The sequence below is a fragment of the Engraulis encrasicolus genome, chromosome 20 (genome assembly GCF_034702125.1).
Source record: "Engraulis encrasicolus isolate BLACKSEA-1 chromosome 20, IST_EnEncr_1.0, whole genome shotgun sequence".
In the NCBI taxonomy this organism is placed as follows: Eukaryota; Metazoa; Chordata; class Actinopteri; order Clupeiformes; family Engraulidae; genus Engraulis; species Engraulis encrasicolus.
In genome coordinates this window covers 47,856,640-47,866,639 of record NC_085876.1, presented here as the reverse complement: position 1 = coordinate 47,866,639, position 10,000 = coordinate 47,856,640, and the positions used below count along the sequence as shown (strand labels likewise).

At 46.1% G+C, this 10,000-nt stretch overlaps 1 protein-coding gene across 1 annotated transcript in view; it reads left to right on the top strand.

Moving 5' to 3' along the window:
- The first annotated feature begins 58 nt into the window (after positions 1–58).
- tbc1d5 (TBC1 domain family, member 5) overlaps positions 59–10,000 on the top strand; it is a 38,351-nt gene continuing 28,409 nt past the window's right edge. The window contains exon 1 of the mRNA XM_063186039.1: positions 59–118. The gene's annotated coding sequence lies outside the window, so the exon portion shown is untranslated. The remainder of the gene's footprint in view (positions 119–10,000) is intronic.

Genomic DNA, 10,000 nt, shown 5'->3' with positions numbered 1-10,000 from the left:
TCAACTCGCTCGTCACGTGCATGATCAGCTGGTCAGAGACACATCCGCCTGACTCGCGCGAGTGTTTACATGCAAGCTGACTGAAGCAGAATGGGGGTGCACTTATAAAACTTTTCAGGTAAAAAATAACAACGATTTTCAAACCGTCATGTTTATGCAACATTGTACAGAGACAGCTGTGCCACCAGCGATGCTGATTCCGCCGTCCGGAGCTGGGTTAATATGATAATGCTAGTTACCTTTTTTTTTTGCTTAGCAAGGCCTGCTCTGTCAAGCTACGTTATTATTTTTTTATCCCCCCAGCGAAGTAGACAACTCTATACAAATGTGTCTTCTGGGACGGGTTTTCCTTGTTTGATTGCATAACGTTTTCTCGAGGTTTTGTGGTGAAATTTGCAATGTCACAGATTTATCAGGAAGAAGCCGATACGATGCAGGCGTCAGAATAGCTCGAGCCGTTGGTTCCACATTTTGAACGTCAATCATACTCTGACACAACCCTGGTAGAATCGCGGACCAGTTCTGATAAGAAGCAACCGTATATCAAGTATCCTTGTGTTGTGTGTTTTATTATCTTGTCTCCATCGAGTGCAATGGGCTTTGACAGCTGCTAGTAGGCTACTGTCTGTTGCTGTTGTGTGTCTGAATGCGTCCAGGTTCGCTACTGGGCTAGCCGCACTGTAGTGTACACATTGGTGTTTCTACTGGATTTGCACCAAGGGAGAGAGCTGCATTTACGGTTGTCCACTCGGAGCCGTTTATTGATCCCTCTCCTTGACAGATAGCAGTTCACTAGTCTACGACAATAAGTATTTCCATGCTAATGATGTCTGATTGGTCTCCCGTTTCAACCTAGATGCAGGCTACGAAAAGAAGCTTCCAGGCCGTAGCCTATGGGATTGATTGACTGACTGATATGTTTTGGTTTGTTTACATTTTGTTACCATGTTAGTAAGGGATTTTCCCTTATGCTTGACCGCACATCACCATTAACATTTCTCTTATTGTCATGCCGCTGAATTCCAGGTCAGCTGTCAACTGATTTCCCATAGAGTAGCCTACTAAATCCCCTGCTCGAAAGTGGGCAGGATTAGAAAAAGCGGAGTAGACGGTATCGCTTCACATTTCAGCCCATTGAAGGGTAACAGATGGTCGGCTATGTCCACCAGACCAGACCAGACCCGCTGTCAACAATGGGAGCAGTCAGAGAGCAGGTAGCTAGCCTGGCTGCCCACTGTGGCTCGCATTGTTTTACCCACCTGACCTGACATGCGCTTACCGCAGGGCCTTAGTAGCAGAGAGCGGTTGCGCAAGGCCTGTGTGTGTTGGTCCCTTGAGGTGTTGGTGTGACAGAGTGCATTGTGGCGAAGAGTTATGGCGTTATCATATGTCTTTTGTATGATGTGTGGGGTGTGGTGTTGTGGTGTGGTGCTGTGTGGCCTGGCTTGGCCTAGCCTGGCTTGTCCTAGCCTTTTATGTAGTATGCAGTCTTTGCCTGCAGCTAAGCAGTTTTGAGTTGGTGTTATGGAGATATAATCTACAGAGCTGTTGTGCTGTGTGCTCTCTCTGTGGACTTACCACCTCAGGGCATAGGAGTACAGAGACCCATGTGATGGGAAGGGAACTAGCTGATGAGGGGGATGTTTTTGATGGTTCGATGCAAAGGACACATGTCAAGAGAGAGAGAGATTCACTCTGGTAAAACCTGGGGCACCTATACTAAGAAGCTGGTTCAGGAGTAAACCAGGTCAAGTTAAGAGGTAAATCATCTAATAGAAGAGCCTGGAGTCCTCATTTTCTTCAGGAAATGCGGACTCCAGGCTCGTCTATTAGATGAGTTACTTATGAATTAAACCGGTTTACACCTGAACCAGCAACTGACATGGTGGCATATAGTTGCTGCATGTCATGCCACTAGAAAAAACTCAGATTAACCTCGTCATGACCGGCTCTCTGCTTGCCCACCACACATTTGGAAAGCCTTTTGGAAGGTGTGGCAGACCCTGCTTGTTTACTCTCTATGTCACTATGCAGTCATATTTGGGTCAATGACGTTATTGTCGTACTAGCAGCACACGTAACCACACGACAACCACATGTCACACACTAGTGTATGGATGTTTTTATTTGTTTGTAGTGGATTATCTAAAAAGCATTTTCACTGCAGTCCAGTTATTACCAATTACTAATTATTTTATTGGCATCAACTCTGGTTGTACCACCTGGTGTCTAAGTAAAAAAAAAAACCATAATTACGCCATGTGTTACTTAGGAAACCACGGAAACCACCAAGTGTTCTGGTTGAGAAGTGACTGGATTCTGGAGATTGGTGCTGGCTTCCCCTGTCTTCCTGTGTAAAATGTAGTTGTTTACGAAGCTGGACATGTGCCCTCATAGTACTTAGAATGACTTCACATTGTGTCATTCCTGGAAGACTGGCGTCTGTCCCTTGTCTTCTGGGTGGTATGAGTGCACTGTCCAGCCTCAGAATATCAAAATATAATTTTTGTTTTCTTTTATAATTTCATGGCTGGATTACGTTTCAACCTCAACAGTCTTCATCAGATTCAGTTGTGGAGGAGGAGGTCAGCGGAGCATTTGGGCAAAAAAGGTTGACAACCACAGCAGCACTGTACTAGCCCAGTGTTTCTCAACTGGTGGGCCGTGACCCAAAAGTGGGTCGCGGAGCGGTCATGGGTGGGTCGCGGAGCCTTGATGTAAAAAAAAACGTAATTCTAAAAAAGAAAAATCCAACTTTTCCTGCAACAATTTACAACTTTTATTTTGATAGACCAGTGAACTCTGTGTCATCTGTTGTCATAGATACAATCTGAATGCGAGATAGATAGCGTGCAACTAGTCATTCGAGTCTTGGTTACATTTTGAGAATTGACTTGAACGCTAAAAAAATTGGGTCGCGACCGAATGAAAGTGGAAACTGGTGGGTCCCAAGACTGTTCCAGTTGAGAACCACTGTACTAGATGATGTACTGCTACCTCAGGGTTAACTTCACTAGAGATGTCCCGATCCATGTTCTTGCACTTCCGATCCGATACAGATATGTTATTTCACTTTCGATCCGATTCCGATACCGGCCGATAACGATACCGTCCTATCGGAGTATTTAAGTTGTTGAAAAGGGTTTTTACTCTTAGTAACAACTATCCAGCTGAATTAGGTGAATTTGAGTAATACACAATGGTTTTTAATGAGAAACTGACCTGTTTTGTCAGATATTAATAAACACAAAACAGGAAAATGGATCGGAATTCTGCATCGGATTTTTTCCGTGCATGCCGATCCGATACCGATCCGCATTTTTTGCCAATATCGGCAGCCGATCCGATCCATCCGATCTGATACTACAACCCTAAACTTAACCCGGTTTACCACTGAACCATGTTGTAGGAATACTCCCCAAGTTGCAGGAAGACTAGGCATTCCCATCATGCCTCTGGTCTCTGGTGAGAGGAGTGAGCGTTGGCGGACATGTTAGTTTGTCTTATCTGTTGGTTTTCACTCCCTCTCAAATTAGCTGTCGAGTTTCAGTTCGTCTCTCGACGTCAAATCTCCAGTGGCTGTTAACTGCTGCTCCTGAATAGAGGCAGTGAAAGTCCGACGTGTAGCAGTTTATAGGAAATCACGGCTCTGGGCTGACATGTACGGGTCGGGGACTGTCTGGCCTAGTCTTCTGAAGCACACACTGTTCTGTCTGTGCAGTAACACACACTCAGTCCTTAGCCTGTGGCACATGGTCATCATGTCGGAGCTGCTGGAAGGACACAGGGCAAGGCTGGTCTGGTGTCTCTATTTTTAAAGCTGATCGCCGATCAAAATGAAAACAGGGTTTTTATGTTGGTGTTGTGGTGGCCTTTCCTTCAACTAGGAAAACACATTGACACTGCTCCAAAGGAGTGATGCAACTGCTGTGTATGTAAACAATATCACATACAGGGGCACACCTGGACAATCCAAGAAGGTTGCAGTTGTTGTAGGCTAATGGTTTTGAATTACCTTGACATAGCAGCTAGGTTGCTGTGTGTGCGTGCGTGCGTGCGTGCGTGCGTGTGTGTGTGTGTGCCTTGTGACTCATAGTCAAACATGGATGATATAATCCAAAGAAAGGCTTAGGGGGTGCAAGTCAGTCTTTTCCCTCCTGTCCTTCCCTGTGTCCTTCAGCCAGTCCTTTAGTTTTTAATCAATATCTTGCATAAAAAATATTCAAAGTTCATTCACCCATTTGCAATCAGGTTTTTAAAGGGAGAAAGCGCCTCCAAATTGCTCTGCGCTGGTTGACAGCTGGTTGGCAGCTGGTTGACAACTGGTTGACAGCTGGTTGACAGCTGGTTGGCAGCTGGTTGACAACTGGTTGAAACTTCTGTTGTTTGCTTCCACAGCGGCGAGGTGACACTTAGGACAGAGGTTACAGGAAAGGACAGGAGGGTAGACATTGGCCACGTGTACTTGACATTTTTAATTCCCAATTAATAATTCAGAATTAAATATTTCTGTCGAGTTAACATTAAACTTTCATTTAATTCTGAATTGTGAAGTGTTTACATGATGTTTTCAAAGCGTAATTAAGTTTTATCCAGAAATGAATTGAGTTAATTCTGAATTAAATGCATCGTGTAAACGAGGCCATTGACCTTCACCCGCTAGCAACCCAGTGCAGTCTCCAAAAAAGGGCTGAGTAAACTTACCACTGACACGCCCTTATAGAACTAATCAGTAGTCGTGAGAAAATTAGGGTGTGCATGCATAGACGTCAATCACCAGGTGTTGAAGAGGTTTGGAGCTCTCCTGAACGCACACACACACACGCACACATATGACTGCATGCACGCCTGCACACACGCACATATGCACACACACACACACACACACACACACACACACGGCTGATAAGTTGCGGCGAAATTGAACAATGGTGAATGATGGTGGCTGATATTTGTGTCTGTCTGTCCTCTCTGTCTTCCATTGGCTGCGTGCGTGCATGAATAGTGTCTCATGAATTCCTTAAGGCAAGAAGCAGGGCTCATTTCTTAGGAACCATGGCATGGTCCTTTGGGGGGAAAATACACGTACACACACACACACGTACACACACACACACACACACACACACACACACACACACCAGAGTCTAGTGGCTCGTTTCCAGGGACCATGCCATGTTTCGGATAAAACACACACACACACACACACACACACACACACACACACACACACACACACACACACACACACACACACACACACACACACACACACACACACACACACAGCACAAAACACAGAGCACACAGTCTAGTGGCTTGTTTCTTAGGAACCATGTCATGCTCCTTTGGGGATAAACACACACACACACACACACACACACACAGACTAGTGGCTCGTTTCTGTTGTTGCTGTAGGTAACACACACACACACACACACACACACACACACACACACACACACACACACACACACACACACACACACACACACACACACACACACACACACACACACACACACAGCATGTCTAGTGAGGCAGCAGCCCTCTAGACACAGTCTGTTTGCTTATCTGCAGCTTCAGTTTTCCCAGAGTAGCACCTCCGAGAAGTAACGCGTGTGCGTGTGTGTGTGTGTTTAAGAAGTAACGGTGTGTGTGTGTGTGTGTGTTCATGTGTGTGTTGAGAATAAGAGTGTGATGCCACAGTAACCAAGCTAGACAATGACACACACACACACATACACACACACACACGCACACGCAGTGCAAGTGTTATCTGCAAGCAGGTCATCTGATATTTAGTAAGAAAGCCAATGTGTGTGTGTGTGTGTGAAATGTTTGTGAAGTGAATGGCATACCGTGAGAGATGTGTAAGTGTGTATGGGTGTACTATGTTAGGCCTAGGTAGGCCGTTGATAGTCATGTGTCAGAGAGAGAGAGAGAGAGAGAGAGAGAGAGAGAGAGAGAGAGAGAGAGAGAGAGAGAGAGAGAGAGAGAGAGATTGCAGGTTTCTAATTGGCCGTTGAAGTAAAGACATGTGAGTTTGTTTAAGCAGGAGCTCCTGAGCTCAGGACCACACACACACACACACATACACACACACACACACACACACTCCTCTCTCTCTATCTCTCTCTCGTTTTGCGCAATCTGTCTTCACTAACACTCTGTGTCTGTCTTGCTTTCTCACCTGACTCTTTCTCCATTCATTCTGTCCACTGTCCACCTAGCTTCCCTCTTTTTCTCCCTCTCCATCCATCTTGTTTCTGTCTCTCCCCCCCCCTCTCTCTCTCTCTCTCTCTATCTCCCTCTCCTTCTCTATCCCTCTCTCTACCTCTCTGCCTGTATTCCTGAGTCTGTTTCTCCCCTCAGTGTCCTCTTGTCCATCTTGTCTGTTCTATTGATCTTGTGTGTTATCGAAGACTTACTGTTCCTCTAGGGATGCACCAATACGATACTGGTATCGGCATTGGCCCGATACTTGCTCATTATACTCATTCGTATTCGTCAACCACTTGCAGATACCAGGCATGATACTGCTATACACAAAACAACGCGACATCTCGTCCCATCCTTTTTACTTGAAAGTAACGCAGTTGAGAAAAACAAGGCTGTGCAATTATTGTCATTGTACACTCGCCTCCAAAAGAGTTGTCGCCTACCCATCTGTTTGGAATAACAGCTAATAACCTGACTTTCAATTAATCACTTGGCTTCAGAGGTCACTCATATGAAAGCTACAACCCTCCCGAATGAAAATGTATGTACAAAAATGAATTTCATGCACCAAAGAAAGATTGACCCTTTAATGAACACCGACAGGGCAGATTTTGACAAGACAAAAGTTTTGTCGCCTATCGAACATAATGTGAAAATGAGCAGATAAGTCACTTCAAGTATGGGTATCGGTGCACTGTATTGGTACAGAAATTGATGTACTCTTACTTACATCCCTACTTCATTCCCGCTGGGGATATCTCAACACTTTCTTTTCATTCTGTTCATGAGGGGACACGTGTCTCTCTGCAGATGCTGCAAGACTGAAGGTTTCACTTCCCTCTGCCCTCTCTCTCTCTCTCTCTCTCTCTCTCTCTCTCTCTCTCTCTCTCTCTCTCTCTCTCTCTCTCTCTCTCTCACTGCCCTCTCTCTCACTGCCCTCTCTCTCTCTCTCTCTCTCTCTCTCTCTCTCTCTCTCTCTTTCTCACTGCCCTCCTGCTCTCTCTCTCTCTCTCTCTCTCTCTCTCTTTCTCACTGCCCTCCTGCTCTCTCTCTCTCTCTTTCTCACTACCCTCCTGCTCTCTCTCTCTCTCTCTCTCTCTCTCTCTCTCTCTCTCTCTCTCTCTCTCTCTCTCTCTCTTTTGCATTCTAACTCATAATCCCTTCCTGACTTTGTGTCACGCAGGCAAAACACACACACTCACACACACACACACACACACACACACACACACACACACACACACACACACACACACACACACACACACACACACACACACACACACACACACACACACACACACACACACACCACCTTTTATCTGGCAGACCTCGTAGTCATTCATTTTGCGGTGTGGAAATGAGATTGCTATGTGGTATGCAGAGCCAGTTACCTTGGCTGGAAGAACACACACTTTCTCTCACACACATTGACATACACACACACACACACACACACACACACACACACACACACACACACACATGCGCACACTGTCTCTGACACACACTTTCTCTCACACACATTGACAAACACACACACACACATTGACAAACACACACACACACACACACACACACACACACACACACACACACACACACACACACACACACACACACACATACACACACACACACACACACACACACACACACACACGGTCCAAACTGAGCTGTATTCATTCCCTCAATGGTGAGTGGAGCAGAGAGGAGAGAGCAGAGAGGAGTCACATCTCATGTGATGATGGATGGCATGCAGGTCGTGAGATGGAGAAGAGACCGTCCAGACCAGCTGTTCTCAGATCAGGGCCTGAATTGTCTTTACACATATTTGGTGCAGTGGTCTGCAAATATTTTCCCCAAGGGCCAAATTATGGATCACAAATGAGGCTGAGGGCCAAACAAATCTCTCTATGGGTCAAAGTGGCTAATAAGTTAAGTTAGTCTTTTCCTATTTTTTTTGTCTTTTACGACTTTATTGATGACAGGACAGGGTGAGAGGTGGACAGGAAGCGAATGGGGAGAGAGATGGGGAGGGGTCGGCCAATGACCCGGGCCGGGGATCGCACCCGGGTCGGCCGCATGGCAGACGAGTGCCCCACTGGTTGGGCACGGCAGGCCGATCGGCTGGTGTTAATTTAGAGCCCTGTGTGCTAGTAATATATAACTGGAGCTGGTAAACATGTGTGGGAGAGCGGGAGAAATGTGCTCTTTGGCGATGTCTGCTTGAATGAAGGAAACCAAGGACAGCAGTCTTCAGATTTTTTCATTGAAAAACTGTGAGAATCATTAGGCGATAGTGTGACTGACTGCGTCTCCTCCACTTTTCAGGATGTGTGAGTGCCTGCCTGTGTGTCAGTCAGTGGTCAGTGACTCAGTGTAGAGCAGTGATTCTCAAAGTGTGGTCCGGGGACCACTGGTGGTCCGCGACAGTGCTCAGATGGTCCGCGAGAGTATTCCACTTTTCGAAGACGAGCTAGCAGTTGGCTGAATTTGTAAAATAATTACAAAGCTAAACATAGCTGAAGTATTATTTTCACCACAATAAGGCAGGCTTGTAATGTGAACAAAAAGTGAGCAATCTGCATCAAAATTAGTCTTAAATAAGCACCCCTCAGCTGCCAATTCAGTTGGCAGGTGGTCCCTGAACATTTTTACGGGGGACAAAGTGGTCCTCGGCCTGAAAAAGTTTGAGAAACACTGGTGTAGAGTAGTAGGTTTGTGTGGGACGGCTGGGTTTGGTTGGACTTGTTCTGGTCAGGATGTCTGGAGTGTCTGGGGGCTGTACTGTGGGCCATGTGGATTTCAGAGAATGTGGACTGAGCAGCACACAACACAACACAGAAATGCCCTGATGCAGCACATGGAAAGAGGAAGAGGGCTTGTGTTGAAAGGGGCCTTCAAAATCGTTGCAGCTGTGCTTTTCGAATGTGCCTGCGTGCGTGCGTGCGTGTGAAATACGTTTCCTGTGCTACAGGAACAGGTGATAAAGTTGGGTTTTCTCATGGCAAGATCGGGGACCATCAGGCAAAAGTTACATGTGGCAGTTTCTGACAGCAGACTACTAAAGGCATCGGGAGGGTTATCATTTGTCTCTTTAGTGACTCATTTCAGCATTGCCTGACTCGTGAATCCTACTTCCTTTCAAATTCTCTTTCCCCGCTGCAACTGAGGGGCTTCATCAGCTCTGGCCAACTACTAACAGCTCATTTCCACATTTGGGTTATACATTTATACATATATTTAATTCTCAATTAATGAATTGCCAACTGACTGAGCTGAAGCCATGGCTGTCCAGTAACACACACCAACATTAAGTTACACATCCACCAAGTGAAGAAGAGTGCCTAGTCAGTCTTGCGCGCACACACACACACGCACACACAGCACACAGCACACAACAACCATTCTTCAAGTCAGTCATGCGCACGCAGCCACACATGCGCGCAGACGCATGCACACACATATACAGACAGACAGACAGACAGACAGACAGACAGACAGACAGACAGACAGACAGACAGACAGACAGACAGACAGACAGACAGACAGACAGACAGACAGACAGACAGACAGACACACACACACACACACACACACACACACACACACACACACGTACACACACGTACACACACGTACACACACGTACACACACGTACACACACGTACACACATCTTCATAAACACTCACACTCACAGTCATCTTCATCTTCACAAACACTAGTAGTGTATCTGAACTGTGTGACCTACCGGTACCGGTGGGGAGTGTCAT